This window comes from Gossypium raimondii, chromosome 10, assembly GCF_025698545.1.
Source record: "Gossypium raimondii isolate GPD5lz chromosome 10, ASM2569854v1, whole genome shotgun sequence".
NCBI classification, from domain to species: Eukaryota; Viridiplantae; Streptophyta; class Magnoliopsida; order Malvales; family Malvaceae; genus Gossypium; species Gossypium raimondii.
This window is the reverse complement of record NC_068574.1, coordinates 10,076,077-10,093,574: the sequence shown is the minus strand read 5'-3', so window position 1 is coordinate 10,093,574 and position 17,498 is coordinate 10,076,077. Positions and strand designations below refer to the sequence as shown.

The 17,498-nt window shown below is 33.4% G+C and overlaps 1 long non-coding RNA gene across 1 annotated transcript; it reads left to right on the top strand.

Moving 5' to 3' along the window:
• The first annotated feature begins 1,066 nt into the window (after positions 1–1,066).
• LOC128034146 (uncharacterized) lies at positions 1,067–1,806 on the top strand. The gene is made up of 2 exons (XR_008190254.1): positions 1,067–1,509; positions 1,612–1,806. It is a non-coding gene; the product is annotated as an uncharacterized LOC128034146 (long non-coding RNA).
• Positions 1,807–17,498: the final 15,692 nt, after the last annotated feature.

Genomic DNA, 17,498 nt, shown 5'->3' with positions numbered 1-17,498 from the left:
TGTTGAGGTAAAATTTGTTAGATTTTTCTTTAAGTCAATACTAAATCAACAAAATATATAAACATCAAGGGCTAAATTTGTTATTATACCAATTAAAATTATGCACAATTGAAGAAAGACATTAACTTCGTGATTATTTGTACTTAATTGCTCACTTTCAAAATTGACTAGGATTAAATTGCTCCAATTGTTTTGAAAAGGATTGATTTACTCAATTTCAAAATTGAAAACGACATCTTTTACTTATAAAATATCAAATCTCAAAATAAATAAAAAACCTAAGATATTTTAAATCAACCCCAAATTTTCTAAAAGATACTAACAATTAAATAATGAACTTAGAGTATGTTAACTTAAAATTCTAATAAATAAAAGTTGTCTTGGCTCAATTGGTAAAGGTGGAGACTTTGAGTCTCAAGAGTACTTAGATTTGAGATTTATCATATACAATTTTATATGTAAGTCTTCAAATCTCTTCGATTATCATGGATAAATTTTAATTTTGATTTGATTTTATATTATAATGATTGAAGTGCATTAAGAGTATATAAATTAGGTATTAAATATAAAGTTTTTAATTGGATGAATCTAATATTGTCTATCTGAAATTGAATCCTAAAGTTCTGCTTCTATTTTCTTCCATGGTTTGCTATGTAGCAAGCTATTTTTGTATAATATTTTTACAGATATCAATTTGTATATGTATGTCAAAATTTACCTTCAAATTATTCTCATTGTATTTAAATTTATAATATATGCTTTGCATAATTTAATTTTAAAATGAATTGTTTGTGTTATGTTTTTTTAAATATTACAAATTTACAAGTTAAGAATTCATTTTATGTAAATTTTAATATATTTGAGTTACGATTATTTTTTTTAGTGAATTAGAAGAGGAGGACAAAATTTTAATAGCAATGCCATTAACACGAACTCAAGTCACATCTGAAATGGTGAACATATTGACTATTAAGTCAACACACGAGATCTACACGGTCATAAAAAGTATTTAATTACTTAAACTTTTTATCTGATTCTACCAAATTAACAAGCAAATAATTGTACCTTGCGCGTTGCACCCTTATTTCTCATTTTCTTTCATTTTCACGAAACTTTTCCATTTTTCTTTGTTTTTTTCCTTTTTATCTTAGCCGGCTCTACTGGGTTCTCCGATCTCTGACGGCGGAGCACCATACGTGGTAGCCTGAAACTGCAAATTTCTTTTTTTATTATTATATTTTGAAAGCTTCTGTTTAAGTTTGTTTTATTTTTAGGACTCCTAACAAATTATTGTAAAAAAAATACTTTTCAAATCTGAAATTTCTAGACCTAATGAGGAAGAAGGGAGAAAGAAAAAAAGAGAAAGAGAACAAAAAAAAGGAATGTGAAAAAGAAAGGGAAAAAAAAAAGAAAAGAAAAGGGGGTCATGGCACCCTGCACGCCCGAGAACTGGTGGTCCGATGATGCGTTATTCGTCAGGGGCCCCGTTTATTGCGTGCGTGAGGGAAAGTAGGGCCGAGAGGCTACCTTTTTCTTCTTTTTCCTTTGTTTTTTGTTTTCTATTATTTATTTTATTTAGGGTGTCTGACCTTTTTTTGGTTTTTTTTGCAGGTTATATATGGCGTTCTTTAATCTTGCATTAATCTGTTTTACAAATGTGTTTAGTTCTCTTCTTTAATCTGTTATTTGTTCGATAATGCTCTCAAAATGTGTTTGTTGTTTTACTCTTTTGACCTTTTTACTGCTCTTTGTACATTATTGTACTCTCAATTTCGATTAGTTGAAAGTTTGCATCTTTTTTATGTATTCACACTGTGCGGCGGTTAGGGTTTAGAAACTCTAGCCTGAAAATGATATGGGCTAGGCTTAACTGGTGGGCCTTGATCAGGTTAAAATTAATTGGGCTGGGTCAGACCCAAATCCGAAATTAAAAGGAAAAAAGAAAAATCGGACCCCTAGCTTGGGCTCTTTTCTGAAAAATGGGTTGCAAGGTTATCAAATTTAACAGCCGCAAATCTATGGTTGAGTAGGGGTGTTTATTCGGTTAACCGGTCGGTTAACCGACTCGAAATAATATTAACCGAATTAACCTACCTTTTAAAATTTTTAACCGTTAACCGAACCGAAATTTTTTTAAAAAAAATTAACCAAACCGAAATATTTTCGGTTAATTCGGTCGGTTAACCGAATTAACCGAAAATTATATATTTTTTATTTTTGGTTAAAAATTAATCGAATTAACCGGATTACTCGAATTAACCAAATTACCCGAATTAACCGAATTGAATCACTACATAATTAAATTATTTTTAGACTTTTAGACTTTAGTTTTAGTTTTAGTTTTAGAATTTTATTTTTATTTATTAAATTATTTGTAATTTTTATGATTGGGTTGGGTTGTGTAATTGGGTTGGGTTGAATACTTGGGTTTGGATTGGGTTTAGGTGAATAGTGGGCCTATTTATATATTATAATTTTATTTATTAATTTTTTCGGTTAAACCGAAAAAATTCGGTTAACCGACCGATTTCGAACCGAATTAACCATTAACCGAAAAATCAAAAAATAATTAACCGACCCCAGACCGAAAAAATTCGATTAACCGACCGGTTAACCGAATTCGGTCGATTAACCGAATTTTTTCGATTTTACTCGAATTTTGAACACCCCTATGGTTGAGATTGAACATGCAAATTTAATCAATAAATAGTTCAGATAATTCTGACATTGCTCGCAAGAGTTGGAAGGAAGACCAACAACCTAAACCATGGAACTCCAACTTTGATGATGATGAAAGGACCGACATTTTTATCAAAATTGATAAGCCTATAAATTTTAATTTATTTCGGGTATTTTTTCTCTTATGTTGTTTAAGTTTTTTATTATATTATTTAAACTCGTACTTTATTTATTATGAATTTATATGAATAATTGGATAAAAAGGAGTTTGAATTTTATTTTTATTAAGTTTTCGTGAATTAAACTTTTAACACAACATTACTTTAATATTTTGGTTAAAACTTGAGCTACAAAATTTTGTTCTGAGCCCATAATATACTGTTTCGAAAGAAATTGAAATATTTAACTGAAGTTATCTTACAACTTAAGCCCAAGAAACATCAAGAATGCACCCAAAAATGGCTTGAAAGTTTACACAAAAATTTGTCAAGAATCTAAAAAAATTCTACATTGTTTAATTAATGGTACTTTTATATTTTCTCCATTGTATTATTTTTTCCCTATAAATAAACATTATTAAGTTAAAACCTAGGGGGAGACCAGACCTATTTAAAGGTCGGGTTACCCGTCCATGTAACAACCAGTTTTTAGTAAAATTGGAATAGTGGTTTCGGGATCACAAATCCGAGTTAGTAAGAGAAATCATTTTAATATTATGGCATGGTCTGCATTATGATAGGAATGATGTATGAAAATTTCGTTAAGAAAATTTTACCAATTTCATGTTTAATTGCTAGAAATGACCAAATTGCATAAAGTGCAAAAGTTAAATTATAGTAGCTAGAGGGATCAAATAGCTATGGAATTCAAAATTTGAGGTCCTTATAAGGCAAATAGACCATTAAGAGGAGTTAGTAGATATTTATGATGATTCATGCAAGGAACTTTGAGTAAAGAAAAGGACTAAATTGGAAAGTGGAAATAACAAAAGATGATAATTAATTAAATAACAAAAAATCATTTTTTCATCATCTTTCCCCAAATTATTTTCATGAAAACCCTAGCTAAGAGAAAAGCATTCAAGCAAACTTACTTGTCTTAATTGGGTAAGCATTCTTGTCCCATTTTTAGTAATTTTATATTTTCGATATCGTAATAACCCAATCTAGCTATTTTGGAGATTAATTTACAAAGTTAACAAAGTATTAAAATTTTTCCATGGGTGAATATGCTGAAATTTTGAAGTTTATGGTAGAAAATGAAAGGTTGTTAATAGATAAACAACTTTTGTAAAGGAAATTTTATGAAATTGTGATTTATGGACTAAATTGAAAAGATGTAAAATTCATGGAAATTTTTGATTTTTGAAATAAATGCACTGTTATTGTTATATGAAAAATTCGCTAGGCTTGGAATAAGGATTAAATTACATGAATTTCATTTTCCGAGCCTAGGGATGAAATTGGAATTAATCAAAAGTATAGGGGAAAAATGGTTTTTTTTCTTAAGATGTGAATTGGATTGAATTGAATATGAAATGTATTAAATTGATGTAAAATTTATTTATATAGATTCGGAAAGACCAAATAAGGAGTTAGATCGAGGAAAAGAAAAAGTGTCGGATTAGTAGCTTACGAACACGAACATTGTCGAGATAAGTTCGTATAACTAAATTGTGTATATTTACATATTTGAATGAAAATTATGTGTATGTGAGTTGTGTAATTGCTATGTATATGAAATTTGTCACATATTCAACAAAACCCGGTAAATATTAAATCTCGTTTGAATACATGAAATTCGATTAGATACAGGGTTCCCATATTGGTTGTGGTCTTGCATATGTTACGAACACACCATAGCTCGAAAGAGTGTCCCATTCTTAGCTCTTATGAGCTTCCCGTTATATGGTTCTTGCAAGTTTCCTATTATAGCTCTTCGGAGCATCCCGATAGGTTGTGATCCTGCATGTGCTGTGGACATACCTTAGCTCTTATGAGCTTGTAATGGCCCAAATTCAAAATTATCGGAATAGTGGTTTCGTAACCACAAATCTAATTTAAAGAGAAATTTATTTTAATATTTTTGCATAAATATTGATATGATAGGAAAAATCGTATGAAAATATCGATAGAAAAAAAAATTTTACTGATTAAGTGGTTAGTTAGAAAAAGAAATTATTGAAGGAATTAGGTAAAAATAAGATATCGAGACTTCGATCTCAGAAACTGAGTCAAAAATATTTTTATAAATATTTGTGAAGTGTTAGTAATATGGTATTAAAATTTCGTTAGAAAATTTTAATGTTTGGGTAGTCAATTAAGTAAAAAGGACTAAATTGAAAAAAGTGTAAAAGTTACTAGAGGGATTAAATAGCTCAATTGTGAAATGAGGAGGGACATAAATTGAAAATAACCCCAAAATGAGATATTTTAAGCGCATAAGCTGAGAAAAATCAGAGAATTGATGAAACAAGGGTAAAATGGGAAAATAACAAATTTCACTAATATAAAAATGGGACCAAATTGGAATATCTAGAATTCTCTTCACATTTTCTGCACTCTCATGTCGGAGACACATCACACTATCAATCTCGAGATCTCGGTACATAAAGGAACTTTATTTTGGAAATCAATGGCATGTATAAGCTAGTAAATTAGATGTTAATGTGAAATGAATGTATGGTTAGCTATTGGTATGGAAAACCTAAGTGTACAAATCCGGGTCCGTCAATTCATATTCATGTGCGCACATTTCCATTTCAGAGAGCACACTCCCGCGAACCTCATCCTTACAATGGATTACCACCCAAAGCTAAATCCTCAGAATATAAACTCACGAGTATTGTCGGGATTACCACCGCACTAAATCCCTACAACGACAATTACTCTAATGAGCTTGGATCCGAATTACAGTCAAGCTAAATTGAGACCCTAATTCGGATTACCCATCCGGCTAAATCCATTTTCCACATATTCTTCGGAGGGCTATATCAGATAGGATCACCCGTCCGCTAGATCCTTTTACCGTCAATTCCTTTTCGAGATCCATCGAATTTTCCTTTCATTCAACCGATTTATTTCCTCTTTTCATCCGAATATCAATACTTCATCAGTTATCATCCAATAAACATCCAAATCATATTCACATCAATAACAAACATTTCAAGCATTTATGAATATAATTCAAGTTACACGAACTTACCTCGATACTTGTTCGTAACCAAAAATCTACTAATCCCAAACTTTTTCTTTCCCTCGATCTTGCTTCGTATTTGAATTTTCCGGATCTAAATAAATAAATTTAATCATTAATCTAATACATTTCATGTTCATATGTAACTTTCTCTACAATTCCATTATTATTTAAAGTGCATTCAAAGCTGCCTCACTGAGTCACAGTCACTAAATTATTTATATCTTGAGCTACGGAACTCCAAATTAAGATCCGTTAATTTTTCCTGAAACTAGACTCACATATCTTCTTATCATAAAAATTTCAGAATTTTTGGTTTAGCCAATAAGTACAGTTTATTCTTTAAAGTTCCCCTGTTTCACTGTATGACAGTTCTGACCCCTCTTCACTAAAAATTAATTATCTCACTGTACAGAATTAGGATGATGCTTCCCTTTATTTCTTCAGAAAATAGACTCATTAAGGATTCTAACCATATAAATTATAACTCATAATAATTTTTGTACAATTTTTAATGATTTTCCAAAGTCAGAACAGGGGAACCCGAATTCATTCTGACCTTGTCTCACAAAAGTTATTATATCTCATGATTTACACTTTCATTAATTAAACCATTTCTTCAATGAGAAACTAGACTCAATAAGCTTTAATTCCATATTTTATTCATCCTCTAATTCGATTTCTACAATTTATGGTGATTTTTTAAAGTTAGAGTACTGCTGCTGTACAAAACTGTTTTAGTGTATGATGTTAATTACCATTTTTCCCTAAACTTTTAATAAATGATAATTTCATCCCTGCTCAATTAACCTCTCAATTGAGCTGATTATTCTCAATTAACACTTTATCCCATCACTTTAAACTACCTTATAACCTTTGGAAATCAGAATTTCAGCACTAAACTTTAATTCCAAACATTTTCACAATTAGGTCCTACAAATCAATTTCTATTGGAATTACCTAATAAAATCATCTCACAAACAAATTAAAGCTTCAATTTCATCCTATTTCATCATAAAATTCCAGCACATATTCATAGAAACTTTCAAATTCATTCATAAAATCAAAAACTAATGAATTTAGTAATAGGACCTAGTTGTAAAAGTCTTAGAAACACAAAAATTACAAGAAAAATGAAAGGATTAACTCACTTGGTGCAAAAATTATGAAAAAACAGCTTGAAGAAATCCTTAGGACGTTTTTGGCTGATGGGAATGCAGAAAAATAAAGAGAATTCTAGATATTCCACTTTAGTCCTAACTTTTAAAGCAAATTTTGCAATATTCCAATTTTACCCTTAATTCTTCAATTCTCCTGATTTTTCTCAGCCTATGCCGCCCAAAATATCTCCTTTTGAGGTTATTTTCAATTTATGTCCCTCCTCATTTCACAATTGAGCTATTTAATCCCTCTAGTAACTTTTACATCTTTTTCAATTTAGTCCTTTTTACTTAATTGACTACCCAAACATTAAAATTTTCTAACGAAATTTTAATACCATATTACTAACACTTCATAAATATTTATAAAAATATTTTTGACTCGGTTTCTGAGATCTAAGTCTCGATATCTTATTTTTACCTAATTTCTTCAATAATTTCTTTTTCTAACTAACCGCTTAATTAGTAAAATTTTTCTATCGATATTTTCATACGATTTTTCCTATCATATCAATATTCATGAAAAAATATTAAAATAAATTTCTCTTTAAATCGGATTTATGGTTACGAAACCACTGTTCCGATAATTTTGAATTTGGGCCATTACAACTCTCCCCCCTTTAAGGATTTTCGTCCTCGAAAATCTTACCAGTAAAGAGATTCGGGTATTGTTTCCTCATTGCCTCCTCCGGTTCCCATGTCGTTTCTTCAATCCCGTGCTTTTGCCATAATACTTTCACCAAATTTATCTTTTTATTTCTGAGCTCCTTTGTTTCCCGTGCCAATATCTTGACCGGTTCTTCGTTGTAAGTCATATCCGGCTGAATCTCCACTTCTGTCGGAGAAATAACATGTGAAGGATCTGATCGATACCGTCGTAGCATGGACACATGAAAACATTATGAATTCTATCGAGTTAGGTGGTAACGCTAATCGATAAGCGATCGGTCCAATTCTTTCTATGATTTCATATGGCTAGATGAATCTTGGACTCAATTTACCCATTCTACCAAACCGAGAACTTTCTTCCAAGGAGACACTTTTAAGAATACCTTATCACCCACCGAAATTCAATCTCTTTTCGCTTAAGATCAAGATATGATTTACGACGATCGGAAGTCGCTTTTAGACTATCTCGAATCACCTTGACTTTTCTTCTGCTTCTGGATCAAATCCACCCATGTATCTTCTTTTCATCGAGCTTTGTCCAATATAACGGTGTTCTACATTTTCTACCATACAAAGCTTCATACGAGCCATTTAATCTTGGATGATAACTATTATTATAAGCAAATTCTATCAAAGGTATATACTTCTCCCAATTACCTTCAAACTCTAATATACAACATCAGAGCATATCTTCTAGTACCGAATTATACGCCGAGTTGGTCATCTGTCGAGGATGAAATGCGTCTTTGAAATACAATTGAGTACCCAAGGCTTCTTGCAATTTGTCCCAAAAACGATATGTAAATCGGGGATCTCTATCTGATATAATAGAGATTGGCATTCCATGTAGTCTGACAATCTCAGATATATACAGTTCAGCCAATTTATCTAGAGAATAATCCATACGTACCGGGATAAAATGTGCTGATTTTGTTAATCGATCAACGATCACCCAAATGGCAACTTTCTTCTTCGGAGACAATGGTAATCCGGACACAAAATCCATAGTGATTCTTTCCCACTTCCATTCCGGTATAGTAATTGGCTGGAGCAATCCTGAAGGTACCTGGTGTTCTGCTTTGACTTGTTGACATATTAGACATCTTGATACAAACTCAGAAATATCACGTTTCATACCTGGCCACCAGTACATTTTCTTCAAATCATTATACATTTTATTACCTCCCGGATGTACGGACATAATACCACTGTGCCTCGTGTAAAATCTTACATACAAGCTCAATTCTTGGTACACATACTCACCTCACGAATAACAAACAACCATCAACCCTAATTTGAAATTCTGAATCATTACCTGACTCACATTGTACCCGTTTAGCCTGTAGCTTTTCATCATTTTTCTGAGCTTCATATATTTGTTGCAGAAATGTCGGTTTAACTCTCAACTCAGCTACGATTGAACCATCATCAACCAAAGACAATCGAGCATTCATAACTCGTAAAGCAAACAGAGATTTTCGACTCAGAGCATCAGCTACAACATTAGCCTTACCCGGATGGTAATCAATAACCAAATCATAGTCTTTTATCAGTTCAAGCCACCTACGCTGTCTCAAATTCAGATCTTTCTGTGTCATCAGATATTTCAGACTTTTATGATCAGTATAAATATGACATTTCTCACCATACAAGTAATGTCGCCATATTTTTAATGCAAATACAATAACAACTAATTCAAGATCATGCACCAGGTAATTTCTTTCATGTGGCTTAAGTTGTCTCGAAGCATAGGCTATAACTTTACCTTCTTGCATCAGCATACAACCTAAACCATTTAATGATGCATCACTATAAATAATAAATTCTTTACCCGATTCAGGTTGTACCAACACAGGTGCTTTCATCAACAAATCTTTCAATCGATCGAAACTCTCTTGGCATTCATCGATCCACTCGAATTTAACATCTTTACGTAATAAGCGGGTCATCGGAGAAGCTATCATAGAGAACCCCTGTACAAATCTTCGATAATAACCAGCTAAACCAAGAAACTTCTAACCCGGATACATTTTGGTGGACTCCAATTGACAATAGCTGAAATTTTACTCGGATCTACTCGATGCCTTCTGCGGATACAATATGTCCAAGAAAACCCACTTTTGAAGCCAAAATTCACATTCTTGAATTTAGCATATAGGTGTTTTCTCGTAGAATTTGCAACACAACTCTCAAATATTACGCATGCTCATTTTCATCTCGGGAATAGACCAGGATATCATCAATAAAACTACCACAAACCTTGTCTAATGCGATGCGAATATCCAGATTCATTAGGTCCATAAATCTGCGGGTGCATTAGTCATTAAGCGGCATAACAAGAAACTCATAATGCCCATACTTGGTTACGAAGTCGTCTTGGTACATCGACTCCTTTACCGTGGCGATAGTAGCCGATCGGAGATCAATCTTTGAAAATCTGGTGGCACCCTTCAATGGTCAAGCGGATCATCAATCCGAGGCAATGGGTACTTATTCTTTATAGTGACTTTGTTGAGTGTCGGTAATCAATACACAATCTTAAGGACCCGTCCTTCTTCTTCACAAATAGAATGGAGCACCCAAGGTGAATAACTTGGTCGGACAAAACCACATCAACAAGTTTTTGCAATGCGTCTTTAACTCCTTTGATTAGTAGGAGCCATACGATCTGAAGCTATGGAAATTGGAGTAGTTCGAATCGGATCTATAGAAAATTCCACTTCTCTTTACGGTGGCAACCCGGTAATTCATCTGAAATACATCGAGAAAATTCACGGACAAGCGCCTTTGCACATATCTTTGGCTCGGATACCTTAGTGTCTAACACATATGCCAAATAAGCATCACACCCTTTTACGATACACCTCGAGTGTCATCATCGAAATCACATTAGATAATTCCTCTGTCTCATTGATTTAACCAAGTAATTCTCCATTCGGACACTTGAACAATATATTTACATTTACAATTTACTTGCATCATCTTGAGTTAGCCAATCCATACCCAATATCACATCGAACTCATCAAAGGGAGTAACATCAAGTCGGTAGAAACAATAACCTCTTCTGAGTCAAGAGACAATTTTTACAAATTTTATCCACTAATACAAAGCGGCCGGGGGTTCGAGACTTTAACCACAAATTGATGGGTTCAATAGATAAATTTTAACAAGTGCAAGTTTAACACATATATATGAATGCGTAGAACCAGGATCAATCAATGCAGTTATATTAGTATCAAGTAAAGAAAAAGTACCAGTAATAACATCATGTGCTGGGGCCTCTTCTCTAGCATGGATGGCATATGTCCTAGCAGGTGCTCGTGCCTCAGGCCTGCCTGCAGTATCTTTCGTAATTCCTCGACTACTACTGACATCACCAAATGGTCGAGGTGGTCTACCCCTCGAAACTGGATTACTCGGCCTCGATGTTTGTTCAACTTCTTTTCACCTCTGCATTATTTGTATGGTGAAAATGTCATATTTATACCGATCATAAAAGTCTCAAATATTTGATGACACGTAAAGATTTGAATTTGAGACAGTAGCAGTGGCTTGAACCGATAAAAGACTATGATTTGGTTATTGATTACCATCCGGTAAGGCTAATGTTGTAGCCGATACTTTGAGTCAAAATCTCGCTTTGCTTTTACTTGCTATGAATGCCCGATTATCTTTGGTTGATGATGGTTCGCTTGTAGCCGAAGTTGAGAGTTAAACCGACATTTCTACAACAAATATATGAAGCTCAGAAAAATGATGAGAAGCTACAAGCTAAACGGGTGCAATGTGAGTCAGGTGATGATTCAGAATTTTAGATTGGGACTAATGGTTGTTTATTATTCAGAGGCAGAGTATGTGTACCAAAGAATTCAGAGCTTGTACAGAAGATTTTACACGAGGCACACAGTGGTATTATGTCCATACATCCGGGAGGTAATAAAATGTATAATGATTTGAAGAAAATGTACCGTGGCCGTGTATGAAACGTGATATTTCTGAGTTTGTATCAAGATGTCCGATATGTCAACAAAGTCAAAGCAGTAACATCAGTACCTTCGTGATTGTTACACCAATTACTATACCGTAATGGAAATGGGAAAGAATTACTATGGATTTTGTGTCCGGATTACCATTGTCTCCAAGAAGAAAGATGCCATTTGGGTGATCGTTGATCGATTAACAAAATCAGCACATTTTATACCTAGACGTATGGATTATTCTCTAGATAAATTGGTTGAATCAGATATATCCGAGATTGTCGCTACATGGAGTGCCAATCTCTATTATATCGATAGAGATCCCCGATTTACATCTCGCTTCGGGACAAATTGCAAGAAGCCTTGGGTACTAATTGTATTTCAAGACCGCATTTCATCCTCGTATGATATGGCCAATCTGAAAGTGTAATTTAGGTACTAGAAGATATGCTCCATGTTGTATATTAGAGTTTGAAGGTAATTGGGAGAAGTATATATCTTTGATTGAATTTGCTTATAATAATAGTTATCACCAAAGATTAAAATGGCTCCGTATGAAGCTTTGTATGGTAGAAAATGTAGAACACCGCTATATTGGATGAGCTCAAGAAAAGAAAATCCACGGGGTTGATTTGATTCGAAACCAAGAAAAGTCAAGGTGATTCGAGATAGTCTAAAAGCAGCTTCCGATCGTCAGAAATCATATGCTGATCTTAAACGAAAAGAGATTGAATTTCAGGTGGGTGATAAGGTATTCTTAAAAGTATCTCATTGGAAGAAAGTTCTCCGATTCGGTCGAAAGGGTAAATTGAGTCCAAGATTTATCTAGCCATATGAAATCATAGAAAGAATTGGACCACCGCTATCGATTGGCGTTACTAACTTAACTCGATAGAATTCATAATGTTTTTCATGTGTCTATGCTATGACGGTATCGATCAGATCCTTCACATGTTATTTCTCCAACAGAAGTGGAGATTCAGCCGGATATGACTTACAACGAAGAACCGGTCAAGATATTGGCACGGAAACAAAGGAGCTTAGAAATAAAAGATAAATTTGGTGAAAGTATTATGGCAAAAGCACGGGATAGAGGAAGCGACATGGGAACCGGAGGAGGCAATGAGGAAACAATACCCGAATCTCTTTCTGGTAAGATTTTCAAGGACGAAAATCCTTAAAGGGGAGAGTTGTAATGGCCCAAATTCAAAATTATCTAATAGTGGTTTCAGAACCACAAATCGATTTAAAGAGAAATTTATTTTAATATTTTGCATAAATATTGATATGATAGGAAAAATCGTATGAAAATATCGATAGAAAAAAAATTTTACCGATTAAGTGGTTAGTTAGAAAAGAAATTATTGAAGGAATTAGGTAAAATAAGATATCGAGACTTCGATCTCAGAAAACTGAGTCAAAAATATTTTTATAAATATTTGTGAAGTGTTAGTAATATGGTATTAAAATTTCGTTAGAAAATTTTAATGTTTGGGTAGTCAATTAAGTAAAAGGACTAAATTGAAAAGGTGTAAAAGTTACTAGAGGATTAAATAGCTCAATTGTGAAATGAGGAGGACATAATTGAAAATAACCCCAAAATGAGATATTTTGGGCGGCATAAGCTGAGAAAAATCAGGAGAATTGATGAAACAAGGTAAAATGGGAAAATAACAAATTTCACTAATATAAAAATGGGACCAAATTGGAATATCTAGAATTCTCTTCACATTTTCTGCACTCTCATCAGCCAAAAACATCCTAAGGGTTTCTTCAAGCTGGTTTTTCATAATTTTTTCACCAAGTGAGTTAATTCTTGCCTTTTCTTGTAATTTTGTGTTTCTAAGACTTTACAACTAGGTCCTATTACTAAATTCATTAGTTTTGATTTTATGAATGAATTTGAAAGTTGCTATGAATATGTGCTGGAATTTTATGATGAAATAGGATGAAATTGAAGCTTTTGTGAGATGATTTTATTAGGTAATTCCAATAGAAATTGATTTGTAGGACCTAATTGTGAAAAAGTTTGGAATTAAAGTTTAGTGCTGAAATTCTGATTTCCAAAGGTTATAAGGTAGTTTAAAGTGATATAATAAAGTGTTGATTGAGAAAAATCAGCTCAATTGAGAGGTTAATTGAGCAGGGACGAAATTATCATTGTTGAAAGTTTAGGGGAAAAATGGTAATTAACACCATGCACTAAAACAGTTTTGGACAGCAGCAGTACTCTAACTTTGAAAAATCACCAAAAATTGTAGAGATCGAATTAGAGGATGAATAAAATATGAAATTAAAGCTTATTAAGTCTAGTTTCTTATAAAAGAAACGGTGTAAGAAATGAAATTGTAAATCATGAGATATAATAGATTTTGTGAGACAAGGTCAGAATGAATTCGGGTTCCCCTGTTCTGACTTTGGAAAATCATTAAAAATTGTAAAAAAATGATTATGAGTTATAATTTATATGCTTAGAATCCTTAATGAGTCTATTTTCTGAATAAATAAAGGAAAGAATCATCCTAATTCTGTGCAGTGAGATAATTAATTTTTAGTGAAGAGGGGTCAGAACTGTCATACAGTGAAACAGGGGAAACTTGAAAGAATAAACTGTACTTATTGGCTAAACCAAAAATTCTGAAATTTTTATGGTAAGAAGATATGTGAGTCTAGTTTCAGATAAAATTAACGGATCTTAATTTAGAGTTCTGTAGCTCAAGATATAAATAATTTAGTGACTGTGACTCAGTGAGGCAGCTTTGAATGCACTATAAATAATAATGGAATTGTAGAGAAAGTTACATATGAACATGAAATGTATTAGATTAATGATTAAATTTATTTATTTAGATCCGGAAAATTCAAATACGAAGCAAGATCGAGGAAAAGAAAAAGTTCGGGATTAGTAGATTTTTGTTTACGAACAAGTATCGAGGTAAGTTCGTGTAACTTGAATTGTATTCATAAATGCTTGAAATGTTTGTTATTGATGTGAATATGATTTGGATGTTTATTGTATGATAATTGATGAAGTATTGATATTCTTGATGAAAAGAGAAAATAAATCCTGTTGAATGAAAGGAAAATTCGATGGATCTCGAAAAGGAATTGACGGTAAAAGGATCTAGCCCGACGGGTGATCCTATCTGATATAGCCCTCCAAGAATATGTGGAAAATGGATTTAGCCGGACGGGTAATCCGAGTTAGGGTCTCAATTTAGCTTTGACTGTAATTCGATCCAAGCTCATTAGAGTAATTGTCGCTGCAGGGATTTAGCTCGGACCGTAATCCCGACAATACTCGTGAGTTTATATTACGTGATTTAGCTCGACTGTAATCCCATTGTAAGGATGAGGTTCATGGGAGTGTGCTCTCCAAATGGAAATGTGCGCACATGAATATGAATTGACGGACCCGGATTTGTACACTTAGGTGTACCCCTGAATATCCATCGAAATTCCAAGTAGTTCAACGGGATAAATATGGAAAAATAACAAGGAAATGGAAATCATGGAATTGATGAGCTCATCAATCATTTATCTTTGTAATGAATTTGTATGAGGTTGAGTTTGTATGTGATAGGTATATGTTTATGTGAATTGGATCTGTGCTTGTGTCATTAAATGATGGATGTATAAGTATGGTAAGTATAATTCCTGTTGCATGAACTTACTAAGCACAAAGTGCTTACCCTGTTTCTTTTTCCCCTGTTCGTAGAGTTAAGAGCTCGGAGGTCAGATTTGGTCGGAGACACATCACACTATCAATCTCGAGATCTCGGTACATAAATGAACTTTATTTTGGAAATCAATGGCATGTATAAGCTAGTAAATTAGATGTTAATGTGAAATGAATGTATGGTTAGCCATTGGTATGGCTAACAAATTTTGGTTTTGGTATGTGATGAAATTATCTTATGAATATGATAAATCTATCTTGAAAAAAAAATTCGGTAAAATCTGGTAATGCCTCATACTTTATTTCGGCGACGAATACGGGTAGGGGGTATTACAGAGCTTCCCAATTATAGGCTCTTCGTGAGCTTCTCGTTAATTGGCTCTTTGGAACTTTCCGATATGGCTAGCTTGAATTTTCCGATATATGGCTATCCGGAGCTTCCTAATTAATGGCTTTTCAGAGCCACCCGTTATAGGCTCGCACGAGCTTCCTAAATATGGCTCTTATGAGCTTCTTGTTTTAGCCCGGATAAACTTCCCGTTTAAGTGCTTTTATAAGCACTCTCGAATGTGAGTTGACGGATTTACCATATCGTACACTTCGTGTGTACTACCCATGTATCCATCGATATTTTAAATGATTCAACAAGTAAAGTTCTGATATGAGAAATACTTGAAATACAAAGATATAATATGTACATGTTCATTGGATACTTGAAGTGATAAATACATGTATGTGAAAATTGAATATTGATGAGCTCATTCATGTTTCTTGGTATTTATGTGAATTACATAACTAACATGTTTGACGAGGATGTATGTGTGTTTAGGTTATTGATTAAATTGTTTTGGATGTATTTTGTATGCTTACTTTAAATGAATATGAATGGTAAGTTAATTTCCCGTTATACGAACTTACTAAATATTAAATGCTTACTCTATTTTCTTTCCTCTGTTTTATAGTACTCGGAAGCTCACAAAGATTGGAAGCGGGTCGGAGCAAGATCACACTATCATTTAGCTCATTTTGATATAATTAGTAAAAGTTACTTTTGGTATAATGGCATGTATAAGCTAAGTTAAGCTAAATGGTGAAATATTTTGGTTGTAATTAGCCATTGGAATGGCTAATGATGACATATTTTGATGTGTATATGTAAGAGACTAGGTATTGTTTGATATGTGTGTGCTTGGACTTGTTAGATTGGTGTACTAGGTATAATTATGTTTAAATGAGTATTTGATCATTTTGGTAAGTTGGGTGTCTGAATAAATGTCATGATATATCATGCATAAGATGTAGTTTTTGACTTGATTTGAGGGTTATAAATTGGCTTGTGAATATGCTTAAATGTTTTTGTAGGTGGAAGACAAATTAGGTGAGAAAAATGGCCTTCAAAATGACCTATTTTCATCCACACGGACAGAGACACGGGGCGCGTGTCTCAGTCGTGTGTGACACACGGTCATGCACACAGGCATGTGGTTTGGCCGTATGTCCCCTGCATCCTTAAAATTTAAAATTAGAATGTCCAGGTATTTTCACACGGACAGAGACACGGGAGTGTGTCTCAGCTGTGTGTGACACATGGCCTAGCACAAGGGCGTGTGACTTGGTCGTGTGACCCCTACACCTAATTACTGCAAATTAAATTGTTCATACAGCCTAACACACGGACGTGTGGCTTGGCCGTGTGACCCAAGCCAGAGGGTTACACGGGTATGGATACGGGTTAAGACATGGTCATGTGCCTTAAATTGAATGCCCACACGACTTGGCCACACGGGCATGTATCCCCTACATCTAAGAAAATTTTGAAAATTTCGCGAAAAATTTTGTGAGTTTTCGGTTTAGTTCCAACTTGTTCCTAATGCATAAATTGGGTTTCGATGGCCCATATAAGGGACATTATGATTGAATATGATTGTTTTTTGAAATGAATAATAAATGTTATGAATTAACTGTATTTGACCTATAAAATCCAGTAATGCTCCGTGACCTTATTCCGGCTACTGATGGGTTAAAGGTGTTACAGTTCAAGCCTAAAGGTCTGCCTGAAATTTGGAAGGGTTTAGGTAAAAATATTAGGCCCGAAAATGGGGTTGGGCAAAAAAATTAGGTTTATTTAAAATATGGGT